Genomic DNA, 10951 nt, shown 5'->3' with positions numbered 1-10951 from the left:
GTGGTCTTCCAGAACATCGGTCGAGGGAGAGGCAAAGGTGTCACAGCAGCTCGATACATTGATCAAGTCTTTAGACCATACATCATTTGGTACGTCGCCGCAACCATGAGTTGATCAGTATGATAACGCCCGTGGCAACACTGCGAGAAAAAGAGTTCAGAGTGTGGGCTCCGCCCATGTATTGACGTTGCGCGGCAGTCATCAATGCACATGGCGGACACACGAGATACTGACTTGTGATGCCATTTTCTCAGAAACTAGTGTTGTATTTCACTTTAAGAACATTTGACACTTTAATTTTAACCTAGTTCCATCTTTTTAATATGTCTCAAAGTATGTTTACATTGTTTGGACCAATAAGGTTCCTCGTATATCTATCCATGGTGACGTTTCTTTTGCGGTTCAGTATATGTCAAATTTCAATAAGCATCAACTGTGTCATGTTCCCACAAGAACACCATTTCTCCAAGTTGATCAAGTAAGTTTTGGAAAATGTTACAGCACGTCGGCGGCTTCTCTCCTTTTGACAAGAATCACCCTTCATCACTTATTCAGGTATATCGTTCAGTGATGGCCGGGGCGGTCGGGTAGCCTAGTGGTTAAAGCGTTCGCTCGTCACGCCGAAGACCCGGGTTCGATTCCCGACATGGGTACAATGTGTGAAGCCCATTTCTGGTGTCCGCTGCTGTGATATTGCTGGAATATTGCTAAAAGCGGCGTCGTAAAACCTCACTCACTCACTCACTCACTCACTCACTCACTCACTCACTCACTCACCCACCCACCCACCCACCCACCCACCCACCCACCCACTCACTCACTCACTCACTCACTCACTCACTCACTCACTCACTCACTCACTCACTCACTCACTCACTCACTCACTCACTCACTCACTCACTCAGTGATGGCCAAATGGCCAATTCCTAATTTACCCACCCAAACAATCAGCAGTTCAATCCTTTCCACTTGTTCACAATTATTGAGGTATATGCTCTTTCTGAGAAGATTACACGGTTCGCCATGTGACTCTTGCTCAAAAGTGGCTTGACGACCCCTTCCAGCTTTCAAATTGTTATATGGTAGCCATGTTTAGGACATTTCCAAGATTATGACCAATGCAATTCCCTATCTTCATCATATGTTCCCGTCATTTTTTTAGGTGAGTAATTGACTTGCCTTTGCGGGTGTTTATGGCGATGCCACCGGTTGAGCTCAGTCAATCTTTCATAAAGTCGTTTTATGGACACATCAGTGGCAAAAATGATACAAACCTAATTTGGACTTGCACCTGTCTCGACTTTGTTCAGGTGAACACTTACCTTGGCTTGAAATGTGTTTGTGACGGGTGTCACCGGTGGGAAAGGATGCGTTCACCTTTTCATTAACAGGTGGTATTATAAACACCTGCTTATGAACTAAACGGAAGCGTAAAGTGGGAATTTATTACGATTACGGAAAGAATTTTGTTGCTATTTATTGATTTATTTACTGATATGCAATTGTGAATCCAAACATTTACAAACATAAACAATGTCCAGCGCATGTTAATCGCGTATTTAAAACCAAAAATGTTAACGTTACTCACTGATTCGTCCTTGTGTAGAAACATCTGTTTCCTCTCAGTCTTCACACTGTTTTTTCTTCCAAGTTCGCAGGTCAGATCAGAAGAAGAGAACGTGTAAAACATGCATCTCCCCATATGGCGACACAAGTCCTCACACATCTTTGGGCCAAATGGACTCCTTGAATGTTTTATCTGATCATATATTTTTAACTCTACAATTTGGAGAAGAATTCCGAATTGCAATACTTTGAGAGCATGCATACCCTTCATTCTGGAGACCAATAGTGTCTTCTTGTGAACTGATTCAATCTTGTATCTGGTAGAGATGATCAATCACCCACAAAGCAATATGTATTGTTCCTACATATGTTAATGATATGACGTACGTGAGTTCTATAAAGTTCTATGAAGTTCTATGAAGTTCTATGACGTAGATTTAATCCTGCATCCGGCACACTCAAACGTTTTAATGGTACTTAATACGGAGGATTCAGAAAGCAATATGAATGTGTTTAATTCTATTGATAGTTAAATATGCATGTCTATAGGAGATGATGATATAAAAAAGACCAAGGCTGGTAATGTTTTGCAAGTAATTAGACCATAAGAAGAAACAGATTAATTTTATCAAATTACTGGAATGTAGCCAAACGTAGTTTCACTGAGTTAAAAACATGATCGCATGAGAAATGACTTTTAAACGTCTAAACGCATTTTACTGGGTAATATTATATTATCAATCGAGTAAAACAAAACTATATGTATTGGCATAAAATATAATTAGGTTGTCTTGGACTAAACCGGATGATACAAAGGAATATATTTTCAAGAATTGAACTTCACTTTGTGTGAGTTTATTTGAGTATGAACCTTCATAGAGTGAGGGCCAAATTGTATGAACGTTGGAGCTGTCGATGTTACAATGTTTCGTGGTCATGTGACCAGTGGAAAAGATGTATATCGTGTAAACGTCAAAATGAAAAAATCATATGTGTGTGAACAAATGAATTTAACACTCATGCTGATTTAGGTTCCGAAAAAATGCTCTTTCCTAGAAAATGCTTGTGGAGAATAATTATGTTTTAAACTGTTAGAAAAGACATTATCAGCCCAAACTAAACACATTGTAGCGGGAAGTTTTTTGGTTTTTCAAATATATTTATCTCATGGTTTAATTAACAAGATATCTCTATTTCAGATATGTAAGACCACATCTTTCAAAGAGCATTTATATCATTGGAGAAAACACTAACATATTGTGTCTGACTTTTATTGACTAAATATGTGCACTTTGGTTGCCTACTCCGACCCGTTAGGTCAGCCACGTCTTCTTGTAGGGCCTGCTGTAATACGTGTCACCTAATGTATCCCATACCGCCTGCCAGTGTAAGATTTCCGGTTGATGTATTTTTGTAATAATGATCGGTTTGCACAAGTCATTGGTTGAGAGAAACGTTAACGGTGAGTTGAGTTTTAAGCTGCTTTGAGCGAGTTGCAGTTACAATAGGGCGCGACAGAGAGGAAAGTGCAAGAACACAACAAACCAATTATCATCATGTCTGATATCTAGAAAGTGTAATATGCAAGTGTAATATATTGTTAAACAATGATTGTAACTGTATTATATTGTTTCTGTTGAGATTCAGTAGAAGTTCATTTCCTGGTATTGGGACAATAATTAGTTGTCAGGAATGGCGTACTATTTAATGTAAGCCGTGGTGAGGTTGCTATTGTAGATACTCGAATTATCTGTAAACTTCCGGAATAACATTGATGGATATCAAGCGTTATAGATACATTAGAATATTCTTTTTTGTTCTAGTGACATTGGACTTGTCTGGCACTGTGTAGAAAGCGCTGTAAGCTGGTTAGGCTATGTAAGTGGAGTGGGCACACCCCTGTCTCATCTCCCATCTCATCTCCCATCTCATCTCCCATCTCATCTCCCATCTCATCTCACATCTCACATCTCACATCTCATCTCATCTCACATCTCATCTCACATCTCATCTCACATCTCATCTCATCTCACATCTCATCTCATCTCATCTCATCTCATCTCACATCTCACATCTCATCTCACATCTCATCTCACATCTCATCTCATCTCACATCTCATCTCATCTCACATCTCACATCTCATCTCACATCTCATCTCACATCTCATCTCATCTCATCTCACATCTCATCTCACATCTCATCTCACATCTCATCTCACATCTCATCTCCCATCTCATCTCATCTCATCTCATCTCACATCTCATCTCCCATCTCATCTCCCATCTCATCTCACATCTCATCTCATCTCATCTCATCTCACATCTCACATCTCATCTCACATCTCATCTCACATCTCACATCTCATCTCACATCTCATCTCATCTCATCTCATCTCATCTCATCTCACATCTCATCTCACATCTCATCTCCCATCTCATCTCACATCTCATCTCACATCTCATCTCATCTCATCTCATCTCATCTCATCTCATCTCATCTCACATCTCACATCTCACACCTCACATCTCATCTCTCATCTCATCTCCCATCTCATCTCACATCTCATCTCGCATCTCATCTCATCTCATCTCATCTCACATCTCACATCTCATCTCATCTCACATCTCATCTCATCTCACATCTCATCTCATCTCACATCTCATCTCACATCTCATCTCATCTCATCTCCCATCTCATCTCACATCTCATCTCACATCTCATCTCATCTCACATCTCATCTCATCTCACATCTCATCTCATCTCATCTCCCATCTCATCTCACATCTCATCTCACATCTCATCTCACATCTCATCTCTCATCTCATCTCACATCTCATCTCACATCTCATCTCACATCTCATCTCACATCTCATCTCACATCTCATCTCATCTCATCTCCCATCTCATCTCCCATCTCATCTCACATCTCATCTCACATCTCATCTCACATCTCATCTCATCTCATGATAATTATTCTTGTCAATATAATTTCCTCAGCTCTCACATTTTATACTGCCATTGAATCTTATACCACCACTCTATTGTGTACTTCCTGGTGCAGTAATTTGTATTGATTTATACACCTAGTTAATTTTGTAATACAATTGTTGATTGTATACCATTTGTTTGCAGACAACAAACGTGACGTCTCATAGACTACGGTTAGAGTTATACTGTAGCTTCCCTTTCGTAAAGTGCAGTTACTCTAGACAGGCGAAGGTCAGTAGAAAAAAATTGTGTAGGCAATTGTTGTTTTTCCTATATGTAGTTAAGCCACTGTAAAAGAAACAGGTTTCAGTTAGAACTATATCAACTGTTGTAACAATTGACCGTTTTCTAAATGGCATTGTGTGTTCATAACTTTCGGCCATGGGAGCCTTGCCAATATACATTTGTCAGAGGGTACACAAAGTATGTGATCTAGACTAACAGTTGTCGGACTTTCATTTTGGAAGGCTCGGTGGCTTAGTGGCTGAGATCGCTGACTTTGTGTGCTGGCATTGCAGCAGATCTTAGACTGCATCATGTATTGTCCTTGACATTATATGGAGGGTATTCCGGGATGCATCGTGTTAATACATTTTGTTTCAACCTAATGTGACAGTGAACAGCAGACATACGCCTTTCTATCACCTTTGCGTTTACCATTATTCCTTGTTGTGGATATATGCAATTGTGATTGAGATCCTTTGCTGCGTTTTAACTAACATATCGTTTTTAGTTTTAACAAAATCAGTAAATGCATAATCGTGTCACTGGATTATCTTGTTGGGACTCGACATACCAGCGTATGATTATTTTAATGAAAATAAAAGACCTCGCTAAACCCACTGCGCGAACACCTGGTGTCATATTTGGTTTTGACGTTTCATATTCATGTTCAACCGACTTCAATGACAATCAGCTAAATGACATTCAAAAACTTCACGATGGCGGCCACTGACTTTCTTTTTGTTCCAGGATGCACATCTCTAGGATGTGGACCACAGCCCACTTTGGACCTTTTGCTTTTGGCGTGACCCTGATGAGTAGAAGTCACGTGACTGTTTTGGCTTGTACCACATGTTCCCTTGAATTTTCAAGAGAGCAATTGACTTGCCTTTGCATGTGTTTGTGACGGGTGCCACCTGTGAGGCAGGGTAAGGGTTTTGTCGCTGTATTTGCAATTACAAGGAATTCACATTATGAAACACTAAATCTGAAATATATCTTTACCCTTGGGCATCTCATTCTCAGCTTCTTGAAAGAAATTGGTCTGTATAATAAACTTGAGGTGAAGTGAAATGGGGTTTAACGTCGCGTCCCAGATTATTACACTTAAATAGTGGTGTGTGTGTGTGTGTGTGTGTGTGTGTGTGTGTGTGTGTGTGTGTGTGTGTGTGTGTGTGTGTGTTTAACAACAAGTACCATATTTTAACGTCTTTTGGTATGACGGGGATAGAACCCTGAACCTTCCGCTCTCCGGGCGGACGCTCTACCACTAGACAACGGAAGGGGTCCTTCTGTAAAGAATCAACTCAGCATTATTGATATGCTTCAGTATATTTCTATAAATTAGCAGATGATTTTATCACTTTGATATTTGTGACCATTATTAAAATGTGGCTCAATACAATGTTTTATTGTTTTGAAATATTATCTCCAAAAATAACCAAAATAAAAGCCTTGCATTCATCCCAGAATCTATTGACGTGTGTACATTCTAATATGCGTGAGCAATGTTGTCAATGTCTGCATAATGAACACACGTTGTTTTGAGCCAAGTTCATATCTAAACTCACATATAACTTTGTGTAAGAATTAAAGACAGAGAATTCCGTGATGTTTATGATTTCATTGTATTTATCAAAACGAACATGATCAGGTTTGTTGGCCTGGATAGGCCTGAGGCTGTGTACTTGTTAATCACATTAGTGTAAAAAAGGACAGAGAATGCAATGATATTAATGATTTTATTGGATTTATCAAAAAGAACATGATCAGGTTTGTTGGGCTGGATAGGTCTGGGGCTCTATACGAACTTATTCCAAAGTATTTTGTATTTATCATGTTTCATGACGCCCTCTACGTATTCTGGGCCTCCACAAGCACTGTAACCACTAAGGTACCCGATTCAGGAAGTATACGATTGATGGCTTGAGATATAAGCCGGTGTTTTATAGTCTCGCTCCAACATCCTATCTAAAATTCATTTAGCGATTTATGTATCGACCGCCCTTCATGTATGCGGATAGCCTACAGATTGTGTAGATACAGGATGCAGGTTTATTTACGACCTTGGCAGTTATTTCAAGCAAACGTTGGGATTAATACTTATCATATTCTGGATAGTGTTAGCGGTGTGTGTGTGCGTGCGTGCGTGCGTGCGTGCGTGCGTGCGTGCGTGCATTCATGTGTGCATGCGTGTGTGTACATGGCTGCATGGAGTTTCCTTTTTGCAAGTCGACTTTTGTTTTACTAACAACGGACATGACATGTGATATATCGTCAAAGACACAAAACAAACAAGTCATTACCACTAACAAAATGTTTCTATAATTCATTTCTCGTACCTGTATTTCTTTACCAATTCAACATTGTTTTTAGGGGTTTTGGGGGAGGTTTTTTTTATTATTTGTGATAGTAACTCAATGCACATGATTTTAATATTGATTATAAGGATGGAACAGTTATGGTAGCAAACAAAACAATTTGAAAATATATTGAATTGATCCATTGCAAATTCTCAATAGTGTTATAAGTGGCCTCGTTCTCGACAATGTGGAGTTATGTCTCTTTTTGCTTTGTGCCTTTGCATGTATCCCTGTCTTATTTGAAAGGTAAATAGATTTTCAGTATTTCACGTATAAAAATACGTGTTTTGTTAAACTTACGTCCATTTGCTATATCATTATGCTGTTCAGAAATTAGGCCAAAATTTATTTAATGTTTGTTTGTTTTGGGTTTTTCATTATTTTTGTTTCAATTCAGTAGACATATATCTGTAAAATAGATACATGAGGTTTACAAATGTAGCACTTCATAGGATCTTAAAACATTGTCAAGATATGGGTACAATACATATATTGGATTGACTGATAGATTAACATAAGCAGGCTATTAATTCTTTCTATTTTCTGTCAAATTTATTAATACTACTATTTGTTATTGCATGCACAACAGATAAATCCCTAAGTACGTCTTTTTCACGTTAATGGCTACGTTATGAACACAGATAGTCACGGACAGCTACGATGAACCACGTATGGCTACGTTACACTACGTAAGACTTTTCTACGCTTAAGTACGTTATTTAACGCAAGTGTGACTTAGTCTTTGAGGACTTAGCTGGGATTTTGATGGCAATTAGTGAATCAATTAGACGAAATAATTGGTTGGTATAAATATTCATTTTTATACAAGATTACCTCCTGAGATGGTTCACCTTCATCTTAATAACGAACACGCTCATAACCAACTGGCGTATACAATGAACTCTTTATAATATATAATATAATATATGCATAATAAACCTTAAACCTCAGAGGCATCTACTTATGAGAAAACATTGTGATATATATACTCATCAGAAAAAGAAACACAATACGGATATTTTTGGCCTTGAAAGCAGAATTGGCGGACCATGAAGGGCTTAATGTGTTAAAATGTCAGTGACAAAATTCCCGGATCAAAATGATCACAACAAGGACATGCAAACCACAAGTCTGGAAACACGTGCGATTCGGACAAACGCACCCAGTGTATTAACAAAAGGGCCATAAGGCTGCACGTACTGCACGTGCAGCAGCACTATGAACGGTATCAAAGTGCAGGTTTTTTTGCGTCAGTTCAACAGTTCAACAACATGCCAAGATTAACAGAAGTGCAAAGAAACAAAGTCAAAGGCCGCTTGCAGGCAGGGGAATTCCGATCAGCTGTAGACAGGGTTTTCTAATATAATGTAGCGCCCAGCACCATCACAAGGCTATGGGATCGGATCAACACGTGATCGTCCAAGGTTGAGTCGACAGCCACAACATAGTCAACAACGACTGCATAATTGTCGTCAACACAGCGTATAGCCTCAACTGCGATGGAGAGATGTCTGGTTCAGTGACGAATCAAGATTTCTCCTCCTTGTCGAGGGGATGGAAGAGCACGGATCTACAGACGTCGGGGAGAACGTTACGCCGGAAAAAGCGAACAGGAAGTGGACAGGTTTGGTGTGGGTAGCGTTATGATGTGGATGGCTATCTCTCATCATGGCAGGACAGGTTTGGTCCATATCAAGGGCAAGCTTACGGCTCAACGATACATCAACGAAATTCTCCCACCACACATCCTCTCAATTACAGCCAACGGCAACGGTGTACACCAGCAGGACAACGCTCGACCGCATACAGCACGGATCAGAGGAGCCTGTGCACACAACGACATCGTTGATGTTCTCCCCTCCCTCCAGAACCCCGGATATGAACCCGATAGAGCCCCTGTGGGATGATATGGATAGAAGGCTACGCCGACGACAACCACAACCCCAGACGTTGACCTTTGCTTTGCAAGCCGAGTGGGCTACCATTCTCCAGGATGTGATTCGCATATTCGTCTCTTCCATGGGCAGGAGATGTCAGTCCGGTATCAATTCCAAGGGGGACATACGCGTTATTGATGGTAGGTGACGTCACCAACATTGTACCGACAACTGAGAAGACTACAATCACCAAGTGCTCTCTCCACAACATTTTGGCTCAATACCTTATATAGTTCCTCGTATAAATGTATTTTCCTACCTCACACAAATCTGGCTTTACGTATCTTATTTGGAACAGAATATATACACTCTTCAAAAAACGAAACGCACAGGTAGTATGTAGTTCATTAAACCTGACTTCACAAAAAGTCTGGTATATAAATTGGATGTATGTTATTGGAAAATGTTGGTCGCCTGATATTCGACAAACGGTGTGTCAAAACGTAGCCATTGTCGATTTGCAATGTCTTAAACGGCATTATTTTAAAGCAAAATACACGTGCACGCTATGGCATTCGTATCTTGTGGTAGTGGCTATAAAAAGGTAAGCATAAGCCAATAATTTGTTTTCAAGTTCGAAAATGCCGAGATTCGGCGCTGCCATAGGACGTATCCAAAGAGGGGAATCGCACGCCACTTCAACGTCCGCCAGAGACCATTTGCTGCCTTTGGGACCGATACACACAGTTCAATTCCACTGCAGACCGTCCGAGAACCGGCCGACCAAGAGTTACCACCCCTGCACAGGATCACTACATTCGACTTTTCCACCTACGTCATCGCAATGTCACAGCTACAGAGACTGCAGGACGCATCCCTGTTTTGAGGAGGATATTGGACCAGACTGTCAGGAACCATCTTCGCGAGGCTGGAATCCGACCCAGAAGACCAGTTATCGTCCCTGTTTTGCAATAGACCCATCGACAGCGACGCTTGCGTTGGTGCCATACCTTACAGCCTTAGAATTCGAGGAACTGGAGACGAGTGTGGTTTAGCGATTTCTTCTTCACCAGCGAGGTGGAAGACAACGTGTGTATTGTTGTCGTAATGAGCGTTTTTCCCCACATTGTGTACGTGAATTCGACAAATTCGGTGGCGGTAGTGTCATGGTGTGGGGGGCATATCTTACACCACGAGATCTGGCTTGGTTGTGGTTCAGGTAAATTTGACAGCAAATCGCTACATGAATCAAATTCTTCAACCTCACCTTTTCCAATTATTGACGGCCAGAGCGAGCTGTTTCAAGAGGACAACGCTCTACCTCACACAGCTCGTGTCACGGTAGACTACCTTCATAATGCCAACATCAACGCCTTGCACTGGCCGTCGACATCTCCAGATCTGAACCCATTCGAACACCTCTGGGATGAACTCGATCGACGTGTACGTCAACGTCAGAACACGCCGCAGACACTCCCACAACTGACCAACGCGTTACAAGCTGAATGGCGCAGAATTACGCAGGACAGAGTTCGTACACGTATCCAGTCAGTGCCGAGGAGATGCAGAGCGGTCACACGAGATACTGAGTTCAGCGCAACCTTGTGTATGTGACATGACAATGGCCAGTTGTCAATGCCTTTGTACAACGACAACATGTGACTATCAAGCTCCAAACATTCACATTTGTATCGATGATATTAAATTAAATATATCGACTTTATTTGGCACAATAAATTTCCTAAAAGTGTATATGTGAGTGTATATGAGACCCGTTAAGATCCGGAGAAGAATATGTCTTCAGCAACCCATATTTGCCGTAAAAGGCGACTATGCTTGTCGTAAGAGGCGACTAACGGGATCGTGTGGTCAGGCTCGCTGACTTGGTTGATCTATGTTATCGTATCCCAATTGCGTGGATCGATGCTCATGAT

Source organism: Haliotis cracherodii, unplaced genomic scaffold (assembly GCF_022045235.1).
Source record: "Haliotis cracherodii isolate W230 unplaced genomic scaffold, xgHalCrac1.p SCAF_25, whole genome shotgun sequence".
In the NCBI taxonomy this organism is placed as follows: domain Eukaryota; kingdom Metazoa; phylum Mollusca; class Gastropoda; order Lepetellida; family Haliotidae; genus Haliotis; species Haliotis cracherodii.
Note: the sequence above shows the minus strand (reverse complement) of the source record.